A 14,782-nucleotide genomic window follows, 5' to 3' on the forward strand; every position below is an offset into this window, starting at 1 on the left:
TAAAATTGCTGCCACATGCACATAACTGGAGGCTTGCTTTTTTTAAGTGACAGACCACTAAAACCAGCGACCCAGTCGCATGAGGCACCTTGAGTGGCCCGCTGGCCGTGTTTTGACACCCTTAAAAGTAGCAGTTGTCGATTGAGCGTATCTCTGTTATGGAAAAAAAAAGTCAAAGCCTCTCAGTGAGTTTACACCTTAGTAAATGTTGGAATGGTTTTTTTTCCCCAGAAATCACAACATGACAGACCTGACTAAAAAAGCTGCAATATCAGCCTACTTTACATGCGAGGGCAGTAGTTGGAAATGCCATTTTCGAGGAAAACCAACGACTTGTCCTGCTAACAGAATCTCTCGGCAACCTTTGAGTGCGTGTATATGAATGAAGACGTTGATAAATCATGTTAATGGACACATTTTTTTTAATTTGATCCTTTTGGGGGCTGGGGGTGCGTGGCTAAAACTGCACCCGAAGACTCACTTTGGTATCCAGCAGGGGTCACCCCTCCCCTACTATACAGTATATTGATTTCAGCTGCTACGATCACATCAGCGCTTATTGCAAATGTCTCGTGCAGTTAGCTAGGTAGCTGCTAGCTGTGTCAGTACCCCAAAATTGCATCTTACTTACTAGAGCGCCTCGTTGTCGGCCATGAGTATTTACACATCACCCTGACAAAGGTGGAAGAGAGAGGATGGGGTAAATACAACAATGTGTTGACAGGGTTTTCACACTAGCGTGACTGCTTGGGAGCACCTTGTTGTTGGCCGTGAGGTTCGCCCACATCATGGCGAATAAGGTGGAAGTGCTGCTGAGATGGGGAGTAAATGGCTGCTTGACAGTATGTGGACTGGGCTCTGCACTGGTGTGACCACTTTAGAGCGCCTTGTTGTTGGTCAGGAGTGTACGCATGCCCAAGTGAAAATGGTGGAAGCGCCAGTAGGGGAAAATTAGGGGAGGGGGAGGCCCACTTGAAAGCCACCCTGTGGACCAGGGCTTTGTGCAGGTGAAGCCGTTTGAGAGTGCCTCGTTGTTGGCTATGAGTGCATGCACGCCACAGTGAGAGAGGCGGAGGTTCCAGGAGAGGCTCTTTTGTTGTTTTTTGAACGTCTGACTTGATAGCAAGCATGTAGACGAGGGCTTTGGGCTGGTGTGAGCGCTTTACAGCGCCAATGTGATTATGTGGTATGTGATTGAAAGAGGGGCGTGGTTTCAGCATTCAAGAGCGGTAAGAACGGCTTTATTTTTCATAGTTTGGAAGCCTCAATTTAGATACTTTTTTAGCGCCATTTTTTAAATTATTAATATCTGCCAAGGGTGTTTACAACGTTCTTGTAGTGTGATGTGTCAAATTTAGAATACATTTATTTTCACTTTTCAGGGACTTTAACATGCATCTGCGCGCTATTTTCTCATACTTGGGAATTCACTTTTGTGGCCTGTTTAATTTTAGTTTAAGTTGATAAATAATGTCATGTAAAACAATGGCCAAAATGACACTTTTATGTATTTAGTTGATGTGTTTGTCTTGTAAGCGTTCCAAATAAACAATCCCCTTCCTATCTTGCGGCTAAAGTTTACAGCCCTCTGGAGAATCAACTAGACAAGCCGAGAATATACCCTAACCCCAAGTAATAAACTAGATGAGAACATACCTCAGGCTACAGTTTGCCCACACGTACACAAAAAAAAAAAAAATCAAATTACTAAGAGTTAAAACCAGCAACTTTAGTTAGGTACTCAACATGTTACTCCCAGATTAATGCAAGCTAGCTAACAAGTCAAAGCATCAACATCCCAAACATTTTAAATAGTTGAAATTGGTATCAAAATCTTTGCTCATAACAGTAATCGCCACATTTGCTAGATGAGTTTTCATAGCAGTAGTACAACAGCAGCTTCTGTCTAAAGGCCCACTACAGTATCAGTACAGCAGTTATCTTAGAAAAAAGGAACTTTTCGTTGTAGCCCACCATGATTTTTTGCATGCAGAACATGAATAGTTTTATTTGGGACATGGGATAAAAGTAATTTTGCTGAATGCAGAGTATTTTGAGGAATGGAATGTTGCCAGTTTTTGCACTGGGTCGTGCAATCATAATAGCGCCTCCAAAGTTGAACACTGCTCTGGGACAATGTTTTTGTTTCCTATAGTGGAAATAATGGAAATCAACGCAATCTGCATCATCAAACCTTTCAGAACAGGCAATGTTTTCAGCAATAGCTGACATGTAAAGTGAACCAACCAAAGTATATCAAAACAAAACAATTGACAAATTAGAAGAAATTACCCGCTGTTCATAATACAGTAAAATGTAAAAACAACCAGTGATGTACTCAGCATTTTTAACATCTTTTGAGGCATATTGAGTTACACAATTTTAGGATGAATTTTGAGGTTTCACTATATCTCCTCTTTGATGAATTTATTACATTTTGGAGGGTTGGAGTGGTGACCAAAGTGTGTTTTATCACATTTTTAAACTTCCTCAATAAATAAAGCAATTATAAATGAAATTCCAACCACATACGAACAATAATGCTTGAGAATATCTATCCGGGGAGATGCAATGCGGTTGTCCACTGCAAACAAACCACAAGTCTCTAGCATTAAAAAAAAATGGTTTAATCTGAAAAAAAATTACCCCCCAATTGTTGAGCCCAAGTACATATGGAATTAGTAGTAGAAAAAAAAATACTTTGGTACTTTAGCCTTACTAATTTTATTTCAAAGTCTGCACTTTTTAACTTTTACTTAAGTACGGGAGTTGAATAACTGTACTTTTACCAGAGTCTCCCAGACTCCCACACAGTATTTTTGCCACCTCAGTAAATAGTACATCATCTCTATAAGGCAAGGGGAGACAAATTGCCTAAGAGCATGCGAACACAAGTTTTGGTAGTAGAAGGCGGCCCCGGAGGCATGCGTATTTTTACAGGCCAGATTCAGACCGATTTCAAACGCACTTTGCCTCATCACTTCCAAAACTCCAATTTGGGAGTGTGCATCGGTGCAATACATTAAATATTGTCAGATGCTATGCTGGGCTGCCAGATCGTCTGTATTTATTTGTGCACTTCCACAAGGGATGAGGAATTATGGCGCTGAAAGCCCAGCGGGTTTGATCGGGTGTGAGAACCTGCCAAACCATTGAAATAGGAGCGCGGCCCCGTGCACGCGGCTGCCGGCTCACTGCTGTACCTTCTGCCCAATAAAAGGGTCATCCTGATTGCGTAACTCCTCCAGCCCTCGTGCTGGTGTCGGGTCACTAAAGGAAAATAACATCTTGATGCTGTTCAAAGGTTGACATAGTATTATTATTGGAAGTGTTTAATGCAGAATATAGCGCCAATAGACTGGGAGGAAGAAGAGCAGTTTGACAGATCAGGATGTGTGTGCGTGCGCACGAGAGAGTGCGAGTGCACGCGAGTGTGTTTACACTGGCTGTGTGATGCATTAGTCTCTTGCTAGATGACCTAACAGACTTGATGGATTGTCCCACCAGCTTCAAGGCTGAGTGGATGCATTAACTTTCAATAATTTAAAATGATAGCAGCTACTGAATGACACAGTTGTTACATCACTTTCAGTCTGCAGCAACTTGATTTTCCCTGTCACAAATTAATACAGAGCAGCCTGTATAACCTATCGAGTCTGTTCTGTGTAAACTGTCTGTTTCATAGACGGCATAGGGAAGTCATTAGAAACTAGAATGACACTCAGACCTCTGCCAAGGCTCAGCAATCCTCTGGATCAGCACCTTCAAGGTTAAACTGTCTACCACAGATTAACTGTGTAAGCAAGCAATGCTTCTTTCAGACAAAACATACATATGTAAAAACAATAAAACACTTAGTCCCTGTAACGTGGAAATAAATGTCTTCTAAATTAGACACACCAAAACAAAGAGTCTTGGTATATCTACTAAAAGCCTCAGGTGGCTGGAAAATATCCAATGAAGCTCCTTTCCGCAAGTTGGCTGGGGAAGAAAAAAAAGTCCTGCTCTCCTTGCTATTCCGCCTTTCTCTGCGTGACGTGCCTGCACTCAAGGGTGACAACAAGACACTCTTAAGCGGAGATGTGCCCAAGTCCGGTCCTCAAGAGCCCTTATCCGGCCTGCTTTCGATGTTTCCCTCTTCCAACACACCTGATTCAAATGATCAGCTCATCAGCAAGCTCCGAGAAGGCTGATAACGATCCTGATCATTTGAATCAGGTCTGCTGGAAGAGAGAGACATCTAAAACAGGCTGGATGGGGACTCTCGAGCACCGGACTTCGACACGGCTGCTCAAATGTGGCCAGACTATCCAAAGAAAAGTTGTATTTCCGGCATGTAGTCAGAGCTTGATACACAGTCCTCTCCAAATGCATTGGAACGGCAAGGCCAATATACGGCAAGGCCTCATCCTTTGTTTTTGTTTTATACTGAAGACATTTGTGTTTCAGATCGAAAGATGAAAATGAGACAAATTCAGAATTCCAGCATTTATTTCATGGAATTTCCATCTTGATGTGTGAAACAACTCTGGATACAACACCTTTTGTTTGAAACCACTTTTGAATTGGGCAAAAGTACTGGAAAGTACCTTAAAGTGAATAAAATTAACTATTTGGTGGCATAACCCTTATATACTTGGAATAACTATATCAATGCTTTTCCAGGCCTTTAATGCAGCCTCTTTCAGTTCTTGTTTGTTTCTGGGCTTTCTCCCTTCAGTCTCATCTTCAGGAGATGAAATGCTTGCTCTATTGGGTTATGGTCCGGTGTTTGACATCGCCTGTCTAAGACCTGCCACTTTTTTTGCCCTGGTCAAGTCCTTTGTGGCATTGGTGGTGTGTTTTATCATCTTGTTGCCCAATGAAGCTTCTCCCAATCAGTTTGGATGCGTTTTCCTGTAAATTGACAGACAAAATGTTTTTCTTCAGTTATGAATGTATTCTTTTGCGACCGTCATGAGTTACATCATCAATAAAGACATCGAATGAAAACATTTACATGCCATACCACACTATCACGCAAACCTCACATCAGCAAAAAGAGTCAGAAGGCTAGACTGAACTGGTACATTTGCAACTCCATTAGGAAGTGTTAATTCGACGTAACAGTGCAAATGGGAAAAATATGCAAAATAATGCTAACGTTTAAAGTAGAAATGGACGGAGTGATGTTTTGTTGACACAGAAGTTATGGCTTTTTCTACTACTACTACCTATATTTATATAAGTATTAATATATTTGGTCAATCTGCGCATGTCAAAAAAAAAATTTCCAATCAAAAGTGTGATGCATGAGCATGCAAGTTCTAATCGGATCAATATTTTCAGTGTCCATGAAAACAATGCATCCAATCATAATTTTGAACCGAATTCTGATCAGATTAAAGAAACGTTGTCCATTCAAACATAGCCAATGACACAGAACATACTGCCAACACAGAAAAGGATTTCATCAGGGGGAAAAAGTGGAAGGTCTTACTTAGACTGACCAGGTCAGTCAGCAGACCTTAACCCAACTGAGCATGCATTTTACCTCCTGAAGAGGAGGCCGAAGGGAGAACGTCCCGAAACACACACTGAGAGAGGCTGCGGTAAAGGCCTGGAAAAGCATTTCCATGGAAGAATGCGACACTCTGCTGAAGTCAATGGGTCGCTAGCATGATACAGTTATTGCAAGTAAATAGTAAATGCTATTCACTTTAAGTTAATCTAATAATGTCTGTTCCTTTTGCTCACTTGAAAAGTGGTGGCATCAAACAAACTGTGCTCTGTTCTGAGTTGTTTAACATTTCTAGATGTAGATACCATGAAATAAAAGCTGGAATTCTAACCGTTTGCCCGATGCATCTTTTGATCTGAAACCCAAACGTCTTTAGCATACAAAAAAAAACAAAGGAATTGTCCTTGCCGTTCCACTACTTTTGGAGGGGACTGTAACTGCACATCACAATTGTGCCACATAACGGCTGACAAAAACGAAGGCATTCAAGTTCTTATATAGTGGAGGAGTGGCAACTCACGGCGGAGACAAAAGTGCACCACACCGTATTGTTTTAGTCTTGCCCCAAAAATTAGGAAATCTAAAATGGTGCAAAACAGTTCATTGCCAGAGATACACAATTCAGTGCTATATAGTTCTCAGTCTTAGTGCAGTCTTAGCATCCCCTGCCATTTTGTGCAACTTGAACATTTCAATTTTTTTTTTTTTTCCGAATTTTAGGCTGCACCGGGAAGTCGTGCGTGCCTGTGTGTGCACGTCACTTGGCCAAATCCAGAAAACAGGTGAAACGTGACGGTCGTTACCTGAGCCCTTGTGATGACGTCTTCAGTCAACAGTAAGTGCAGATTTTTTTCTTTAACTGAAATGATGAGCATATGAGATTAATGGGCATTATTTGCGAAGCTCAGATCTTACCTCTGTTTTCCCCACATGATAACAGTGACGTACTGCAACAAACTCAAGGGAATGGAATGCCCTGAGGAGCGTTGCATCCGGGAATAAGGGTGTTTTTCCACTAAATGCCTCTTGGAACACTCATCCTATTGTGGCAGGCGATGGAGGTAGCACAACCTTTTTCAAGTACGTAATCTATAAAATTGTAATTGCGTTTGTTCACTTAACTTGACTTAACCTGAAATAGTCATGTTATGGAGTGTGCTTTGCAGTTTTTTCCACTTTGGCTGCCAAACCTTTGAATGGACTGATTTAATGTATTCACTTGGCCCGCATAGTGGTACGTATAGTGGTGAACCCATCTGCCTAACAGTTAAGAGATTGTGGTGTGACTCTGTGTTGCAACATCTGTATGGAGTTTGCCTAATTGGTCATATGCTCTGAAGACACTAATCGTCCATAGGTGTGAATGGTTGTACTTGTTTATGTGCCCTGCATTGATTGGCAATCAGTCCAAGGTGGTCTTCCAGAAGTCTGACCATTGTGAGCGCACACATCTCATTTGGCATGTACAGTATTCTTCCACTGCGTTGTTCTAGTGTTGTTCCGATACCGATACTGGTATTAAAACGCTGGTATCGGATCGGACGGTACTAACAAATAAAACGCCGATCCCGGTTAGCGATATTGGTATCATTATTTGAACGCAGCGCGCATATTTGAGAGCCGCATGCGGAAGGAAAATACGAGGATAAACCTTATCCATTATTAGCGTTGTTGGCCATCCGTCTACTGATGTCTAGTTTGGTGAAAAGTGTTGCTATAAGGACATACATCGCCACATTGGAGGCAGTTGCTTGGGCGGACTTTGATGCTATCAAGAGACTGCGTTTACTACTGCGGCTGGCTTGACTGCAGTCAATTACTTTGGGGGCATGTCGGCTGGATCTTTGTCTCGTAGCAAAGTATGTTGCTTTTGTTTGACACAGTAGATTGATCACTAGTTTAATAGTGTAAAACGTCTTTCATGAAATGGTTTGTGTCCAGATAAACTCGTCTTTGTGACCCGTCGCAGCTTTTCGAGCTCGCCCTAGCTTGCTAACAAAGAGACGAGTTTGTTTACAACACATCGCTCAGCAAAATGTTCTATAATGTTCCATCAACGTATATGAAATTTGTATACCTATATAATTAACAGATTAATGTTGAACAGCAGTGCGAAGTAAATCTTGAATGAAAAGTAAAAATAAAACAATAACTGATATAAAGTCATCAGATCATAAACTTGTATGCTGTGATGGTGTTAAGTGGTCACGTTGAAGATTTGACAGCCATTGTGCGCGTCTGCTTTCAAACAACTTCGTTCTTGCCTCCGGTTAATATGAATCACTGCCGGTATCACAAAATAAAATCTCTAGTTGACCGATTAGAGCAACCATAAACAGCACAGGTGTTAACCATTTTTAGAAACACATAACGGACTTTTGTTATCCCACTCACTTGACCGCCTGCCCCTCTGGCAGCATACAAATGTGACGTCACGCGTTGGGGGGTCGGTTAGAATCACTGAATAGATTTTAGAAGTACAAATGCTGCACCTTGCTTTATTACAAATGTACATTCATGTGAAAACAGTATGTATCCATGTCTCACTCTCACAAGCACGAAGAGCAATGAAAATAGGCTGCTTATTCAACATATGTATTTTGCGTGTATACGTTACTACAGATACTTCGCAGGTGATGATTTGAATATGAATCGTTTTACATCCAGGTGAGTGCAATTCTTTAGAATTACAAAACAAATTGCGCTTATTTTGGACTTTTTTCAAACGGTGAGGTATCGGTACAGTATCGGCATCGACCGATACTAGCGGAATCGGTATCGGGACCCAAAAGTGGTATCGGAACAACACTAGTTGTGACTCACGTTTCTCGTGATAAAGTTCACTTCCAAACTTTTCCCACCAGTAATGTGACCTTTAACGTCCATAACCTAAATGGAAATAAATATATTTTCAAGCGAATTGTGGATGCATGTTGTGCCATGAGTCTTAAAAAAAGAAAAGCAAGTGCAAATTGTGACGTGCATGCAAGCGCCCACAAAGACAAAATGTATTATATTTTCCCTGATGGAGGCAGCGCTTCCTCAACAAGCCACTGAATTACACTTGTCAAACTTGGTCCGTTTATGGGGTGCAAGCAGTCGACACATGACCAAACACAAATAATCTACCGCAACTGTGTCAACAACTTCACCAAACAATGAAGTATGCGCTGCTTGTCAGAAGTTAATGCTGTTAATTAATCGATGCATCCAACCAAACTCAGTGCGGCCATGCTTGCCTTTTGACTTTGAGATGATAGCGTTCCAGACAGTGTTGTTCGGCTATGGCTTGAAAGTGGCAGATCTTCATCCAGTGTAGCTGCCGAAGTCACGGACCCAGAAACCTGGTGTTGGTGCAAACCTCACAACTGCGAGGCAGACATGCTAACCGCTCAACCAACCTGCTGCCAGGAATCTCTATCATTTGACAAATTATTCTGCGCAAAAATTGAATCAATACAAGGTTTGATTCAGATTGACATCATTGCCCATTAACCCACGTTTACTGCTTCTAGCCAAGCTGCTGCTACGTGGTTGTTTATACTCAAACGAGATAAGTGCAATGAAAATTCAGAGGCCCTTGATTGCTACTTTGGCAGTATTTTCACTGAATGCTGACATTTAATTGCAAGAGCAAGTAAAAAGCTAAAATACCACTGAGAGCCCGCTTGCTGTGCCATATGTGCCAACCAGATGTATAATTCGAGGTCTGCTCCATCTTAGTGTCAAAGCTCCCCCCTCCCTTTTTTTTTTTAACCCTTTCATGCATAGTGGTCACTACAGTGGACAGCTATTTAAGAGTTGCTTTCGCCTATATTAATTAATCTAAATTAAAAAAAATATGTTTAACCCTTTTATGCATTAATTATGATTTACTGTTATTATTTAAAATATGAATATATTTAGGCGAAAGCAACTTTTAAATAGCTGTCCACTGTAGTGACCACTTTGCATGAAAGGGTTAAAATAAAGATTCTACATACTGTACGTCCAAGTATCCACTTTGTGCTGCCATCTCGCCATGCCACGCACGAACATGCACACAGGAGGCCACAGCAGCTATCATAACAGAGCTCAGATTGCATCGCACATGTGGGTTCATGACTTCATCCTTTGCCCAGAAGCTCATTTCACTCACTGTATATTTACAAAGCTAATTGCTGCTGTGGTAAGGTTAAAAAGCTCACCCAAATACAAAAACATTCTTAAAATATAATAACAAATGGCCAGACATTTTTGTGTGTGTAGATTAATGCGACCTTTTGCCATTTTCTCTATACCCCGCAAGCTTCTCATACTTTTCTTCCATAATATTATTTTCATTATGTAATATATTTTCATTCTTATTCATTCGCTCCATGGGAATCCGCTATACCTTAAAATTTGAATGACTCAATGGATGTACAATTCGGGAAAGGCTCACAAAAATGTGCCTCAAAAATTGCTCAGTTCAGTGAGCATCAAAGGATTAACTTGAGTTTTTCTTTGGAGAATATGCTTATGGGTCATTTTCATATGAGTCGATCAAAAATGATACACAATTAAAAAAAAAAAAAAAAAAACATCTAATTTAGCAATTTTTGGGATGCTGACTTGGTTTTTATGTGTATAGTAAATGTCTCCCAAACTGAAACAGTCACAGTTGGTCCTATTTTGAAAAATTTACCGCTACTATTCAAAGTGCAGTAAAGGCAATCCTTATTTACAGAACAAATGGTAGTGGCTCACTGAAATGCACTTCTCGTCGCATGGAAAATGCTTATCTTTATGAAATAACTGTTAAGACATGTGATGCTTCAGACACTTTAATAAATTCATATTATACATATCTCGGAAATAATGCCATTAATTTGTGAGGTGTGCCCATTTATGAGCGCAACTGTTTGTCTGCCAACTAGTGGTGAATGGGGATGTAAACATCCATCCATTATCAAAACCGCTTCTGCTCACAAGTGTCGCGGGGCGTGCTGGAGCCTATCCCAGCTGTCTTCGGGCAGTAGGCGGGGGACACCCTGAATTGGTTGCCAGCCAATCGCACTGCACACAGAGACTAACAAACAACCACACTCACACCTAGGGGCAATTTACAGGGTCCAATTAACCTAATCACGTGCCGCCCCCAATTTCAATCTCACACCGAAAATAAACAGTTGTGCTCATAAGTTTACTGAGCACAACTGTATATAACCAAAAATATAATAACATGTTACAAATAATGACATTTCATTTGGAACTCATATGACAATAACCACGTTGGCTTTAAAAGTTTGAAAATATTACTTTTGATTTTGAATGTTTGTGGTTCTGAGAAAAAGCTTGAATGAAAACAACTGCCAATAATTCAAACACTCATATCAGTAAAATTAATTGATTTTCAAAAAGGGATTCAGTGGGGTATGTCTCGATCATTATTGATCAAATTATATCAAAAATGATCCTTATACACCTGAATTTATGTGAACTAGGAAGTGTCTTTCTATTGTTACACACGTGGGTCAACTAAATATGCAGGACGGAAACTCGGGATGGAGGGACGGTGACCAGCTCTGGAAAACAGAATCCATACTGTGTAGCGGGGACTCGTATGTGCTTTGCAGTTGGCGCTCGCTTTTTTAGTCTAAGGGCTCTAAGTGCAGCCACCCCTAGCTTCGTCCTAGTCGTCGTGGTAACGAAGTCCATACTCACTCTAGGCCTAGCAGTATGCAGGGCGGGATGAGATTGTCTGGCGTCCAATCCGGGGTGTAAAAAAAAAAAAAAAAAAGGCCTTTTTTGACACAAAATAGATGAAATATCATCTGTTGATAGTAGTGATGGTATTTTAAAAAATGGATTAGGTTTAGAGGTAGGTTTTACCTCTGAAAATTAATATTTGATTAATGTGGGGTTTAACCTTCCAGCCCCCGGGCATTGTCCTGCAGGGTTTTTCAGGCAACATTCTGGCAAAAATTGCCAAACGTTCACTTAAAAAAAGCTAAGGCAAGGCAATGTCAGGATTGGAGACCGCCGTTGACAACAGAGCATCCATAAACCATGTGATGTGGATTCAACCAATGACTGAAAAGTACTGCGGTTTGAAATAGTGTCCAGAGTTTATTTTCACTTGCTTCGCTGCCTGTCATCCAATGCCAGTCGAGAAGGGCTCCCAATCACCTGCCGCCCTGAAGTGCAGAAAAACAGTTTTTCCAACCTTTATGAAGCCAAGGCAAATATTTAACAAATATAAGTATATAGTATATATTTAAATAATGATGGATTCCCAGGTCTAGTTGAAGAGCATTTGATATAACATAGATAGATGAACAAAAACTGTACATTATTTGTTGTAAACCAATAATTTTCAGACTAACTAAGTGAAATTGGATCATTTCCAGCAGCACAAAGCCTGGTGATCTCTCAAGAAATAGTGGATGGGAATCGCTCTCTTAAAGGTTCATCAGTTTGACAATTTGACCCTGGAACAAATTCATCCATTTTCCATGATTTCCGACCGGACAATTTGTTTTGAAAGGAGGTAGCCCAGCATCCAGGAATGATTTTGTTGACCTCAGAGGTTCCACTCTATTTTTACATTATGCCCAGAGGTCTCGAAGGTTTGTGGCATTGAAGCATTGCACTAATTGATTAGCTTGAGTTTCCCTTGCAATGCTTCACTGACTTGGCCCGTGTGACAGTGACGTATGCACGCCATCGACAGGAAGCAACCTGAGAACGAGTTTGGACACTTGCCTCATTCACACAGTCTAGTGCGTGTGTGTGTGTACTGTAAATGACCACAGTGTTCCAGGTAATCATTACGATCTAAATGCCCTCTATTTTATACCCGGGGTCATTTTAGAGTTCAGATAGTGAGGCATTTTGTGTGTCCACTCATGCATGGACACGCTTGTGTATTTGTACTGTTTCTCATTAGTGTAGTACGCTGAGCTCATTGACATTAATCATCAACGTAGGCTTTTTTTTTTTTCTCCCCCCTTCAAATATATCCTTACCTATTTTATAGAAATATTTCCATACCCAGCCTCATTTAGTGTGAGCTTTGACATGGTGATGAGTGAGGGGCGGCCCGTAACTAAAACCTCCCTAGTTGACCATGTGTGTAGCAGCTGTAGGAACGTCTGACACACGCGTGCGCGCACACGCACACGCACACACCGAGCTGAGGAAAAGCAGCCCTTCAGCTGACATCACAGCTGGATCTGCCACATCATTCGGGCGTTTCTTCTCCAATCACTAAACAACTGCTGACTCGATTCCAAATTTCCCCTGCTTTATATGCTTGCAATCCCGACACCTGCGCATGAATACACAATGCAGAGCAGCGAGTCCAATGTGCTGTTGATTAACTTGTCAGCAGAGAGAGAAAAGGGGGCTGAGATGAAGGAGGTGCGCAGTGGAGGAGAAGAGCAAGGCTCTTTTAACCTCTTCCCCATACAAGGAGAGGAGGGGGAGGAGAAAGCCAGAGAGGGGGGTGGGCGGCAGTGGGAGACAACGATGAGAGAGAGATAGGGAAGGGAGGAGAGAGGGGATAAAGCGGTAAAGGTTGACAAGGTTGAACCAGTGACAGCTTAGGCGACACGTGGAGCTTGCGTCCTCGCAGAGGTTTCGAACTGGCGAGCAGGGCAGCAGTGTGACTCAGCCGCTGATTGATTTGAACCAGCACAGGTAAGACACGCGACAATAAAGCCTCCATTCATTCTATCCGTTCAGAGATCATTTCTTTCATTCCGTGCAAGGATGCAAATGGGGGAAAAGACCTGGTGCTGCGTTTGAAATTCCACTCAAGTTCATGTGAAGTTTTCATGTTGCACTTTAGAGAACTTGCATGAATAGCTGTGCTTATTTTTGGTTGAAATTCACTGTAATATCAGCATATATTACAGTATGCTGATTCATACTGTGCAATTTATACCTTGACACATAAGTTTGAAGTCATGTTTTCCCAAACTTCACTGCACCAAAAATAGTAATCCTACTTATTGAAGTAAATGGTACATTGCAAAATCTTCTTTTTTTTTTTTTTAAATTTTGACAATTATTTTTCATATTAATGCATTTATGAATTGACATGCGCTCGCTTTTAAGGGTATGCATATGTATACAAATACACGATTATTTTTACCTTTCTTTTTTTCAGGAAAAAACAATTATAGCTTTCTGGCAGTCATGGCTAGCGCTTTAAGATGTGACAACAAAAATGTTAGGAAAAGCCCACTAAAACAGCTGAACTTATTTTTATATTGTTATAATAAATAAATGAATATTGTTATTTAAAGGCAATAAATAGTGGCAGTGTATATGTAATATATATATATATATATGTGTATATGTATGTATGTATACGTATGTATGTGTATATGTATGTATGTATATATATATGTGTATATGTTTGATGTGTATATATATATGTATATACAGTATATATGTATATACAGTATATATACGTATATATGTATATATGTGTTATATATATGTATATATGTATATATGTGTATATGTATATATATATATATATATATATGTTCGATGTATATATATCTATATATATATATATATATATATATATATATATATATATATAGATATATATACACATACATACATACATGCATATAATACATTCCTGTATAAAAAGAAGTAGATATATTTAATTGTTTAAAACATAGAATAATTGGACATTTTTACTGTCAAACCAATTTTTCATCATTATGCTTGTTGATGTTGCTGGTTGTGATTGGCAGGGAGAAGTCACATGCTACCACTGCCTAATATTATTAGGCTGATAATGAGATGTGGTTGGTCCATTTTGAACTCCGATATATGTTACCAAATATGGTTCCGTACAAATTTCTCACACAAAATTTGAATACTGACCAAAAGTGTCAATTCAAATTTAACAGTATATTTATTTCAAGTTCCTTCTGCTCAAAATGTGCTTGCTTGAAATGAAGGCTTTGAAGAGCTGCTGCAGTCTTTTCGCTTTCCTCTCTGAACTCTTGCCCACTCTGTCATTGTTTCCCTTTCTCTGCCTGCATGAGACACAGTCAAGTTCAGTTCCAGACTTGAGTGTATTTATCTCTCTCCGTATGTCAGTGCTCGCCAACTTTGAGCACATCTGAGGAGGAACGCGGCGAATGACCTTCCTGACATCTTCTTGTAAAAAAAAACCCAACATCTGAGCTGACTTTGCCCGTATGCAAACGCGTGCACTTGTGCGCGCATAACTCCTTGCCTGTGTGTAAGAGCTGAGGTCAATGTGTATATTATCTCTGCATGACTCTGCCG

At 40.4% G+C, this 14,782-nt stretch overlaps 1 protein-coding gene and 1 long non-coding RNA gene across 4 annotated transcripts in view; one reads left to right on the forward strand and one right to left on the reverse strand.

Moving 5' to 3' along the window:
* Positions 1 to 4,564: 4,564 nt before the first annotated feature.
* LOC147151803 (uncharacterized) lies at positions 4,565 to 9,187 on the reverse strand. Its single transcript, XR_015084735.1, has 3 exons — positions 8,740 to 9,187; positions 6,304 to 6,359; positions 4,565 to 4,896 (listed from the first exon to the last, which is right to left on the reverse strand). It is a non-coding gene; the product is annotated as an uncharacterized LOC147151803 (long non-coding RNA).
* spon2a (spondin 2a, extracellular matrix protein) overlaps positions 6,441 to 14,782 on the forward strand; it is a 28,580-nt gene continuing 20,238 nt past the window's right edge. Inside the window, exon 1 of one of the 3 annotated variants that reach the window (XM_086022308.1) lies at positions 6,441 to 6,561. The gene's annotated coding sequence lies outside the window, so the exon portion shown is untranslated. Of the gene's footprint in view, positions 6,581 to 13,041; positions 13,163 to 14,782 lie in introns of those variants that run through there. The other 2 variants (XM_086022300.1, XM_086022290.1) reach the window with 2 other exon arrangements.

The sequence above is a fragment of the Filicampus tigris genome, chromosome 2 (genome assembly GCF_054856515.1).
Source record: "Filicampus tigris isolate MCC_2025a chromosome 2, RoL_Ftig_1.0, whole genome shotgun sequence".
Classification (NCBI taxonomy): Eukaryota; Metazoa; Chordata; class Actinopteri; order Syngnathiformes; family Syngnathidae; genus Filicampus; species Filicampus tigris.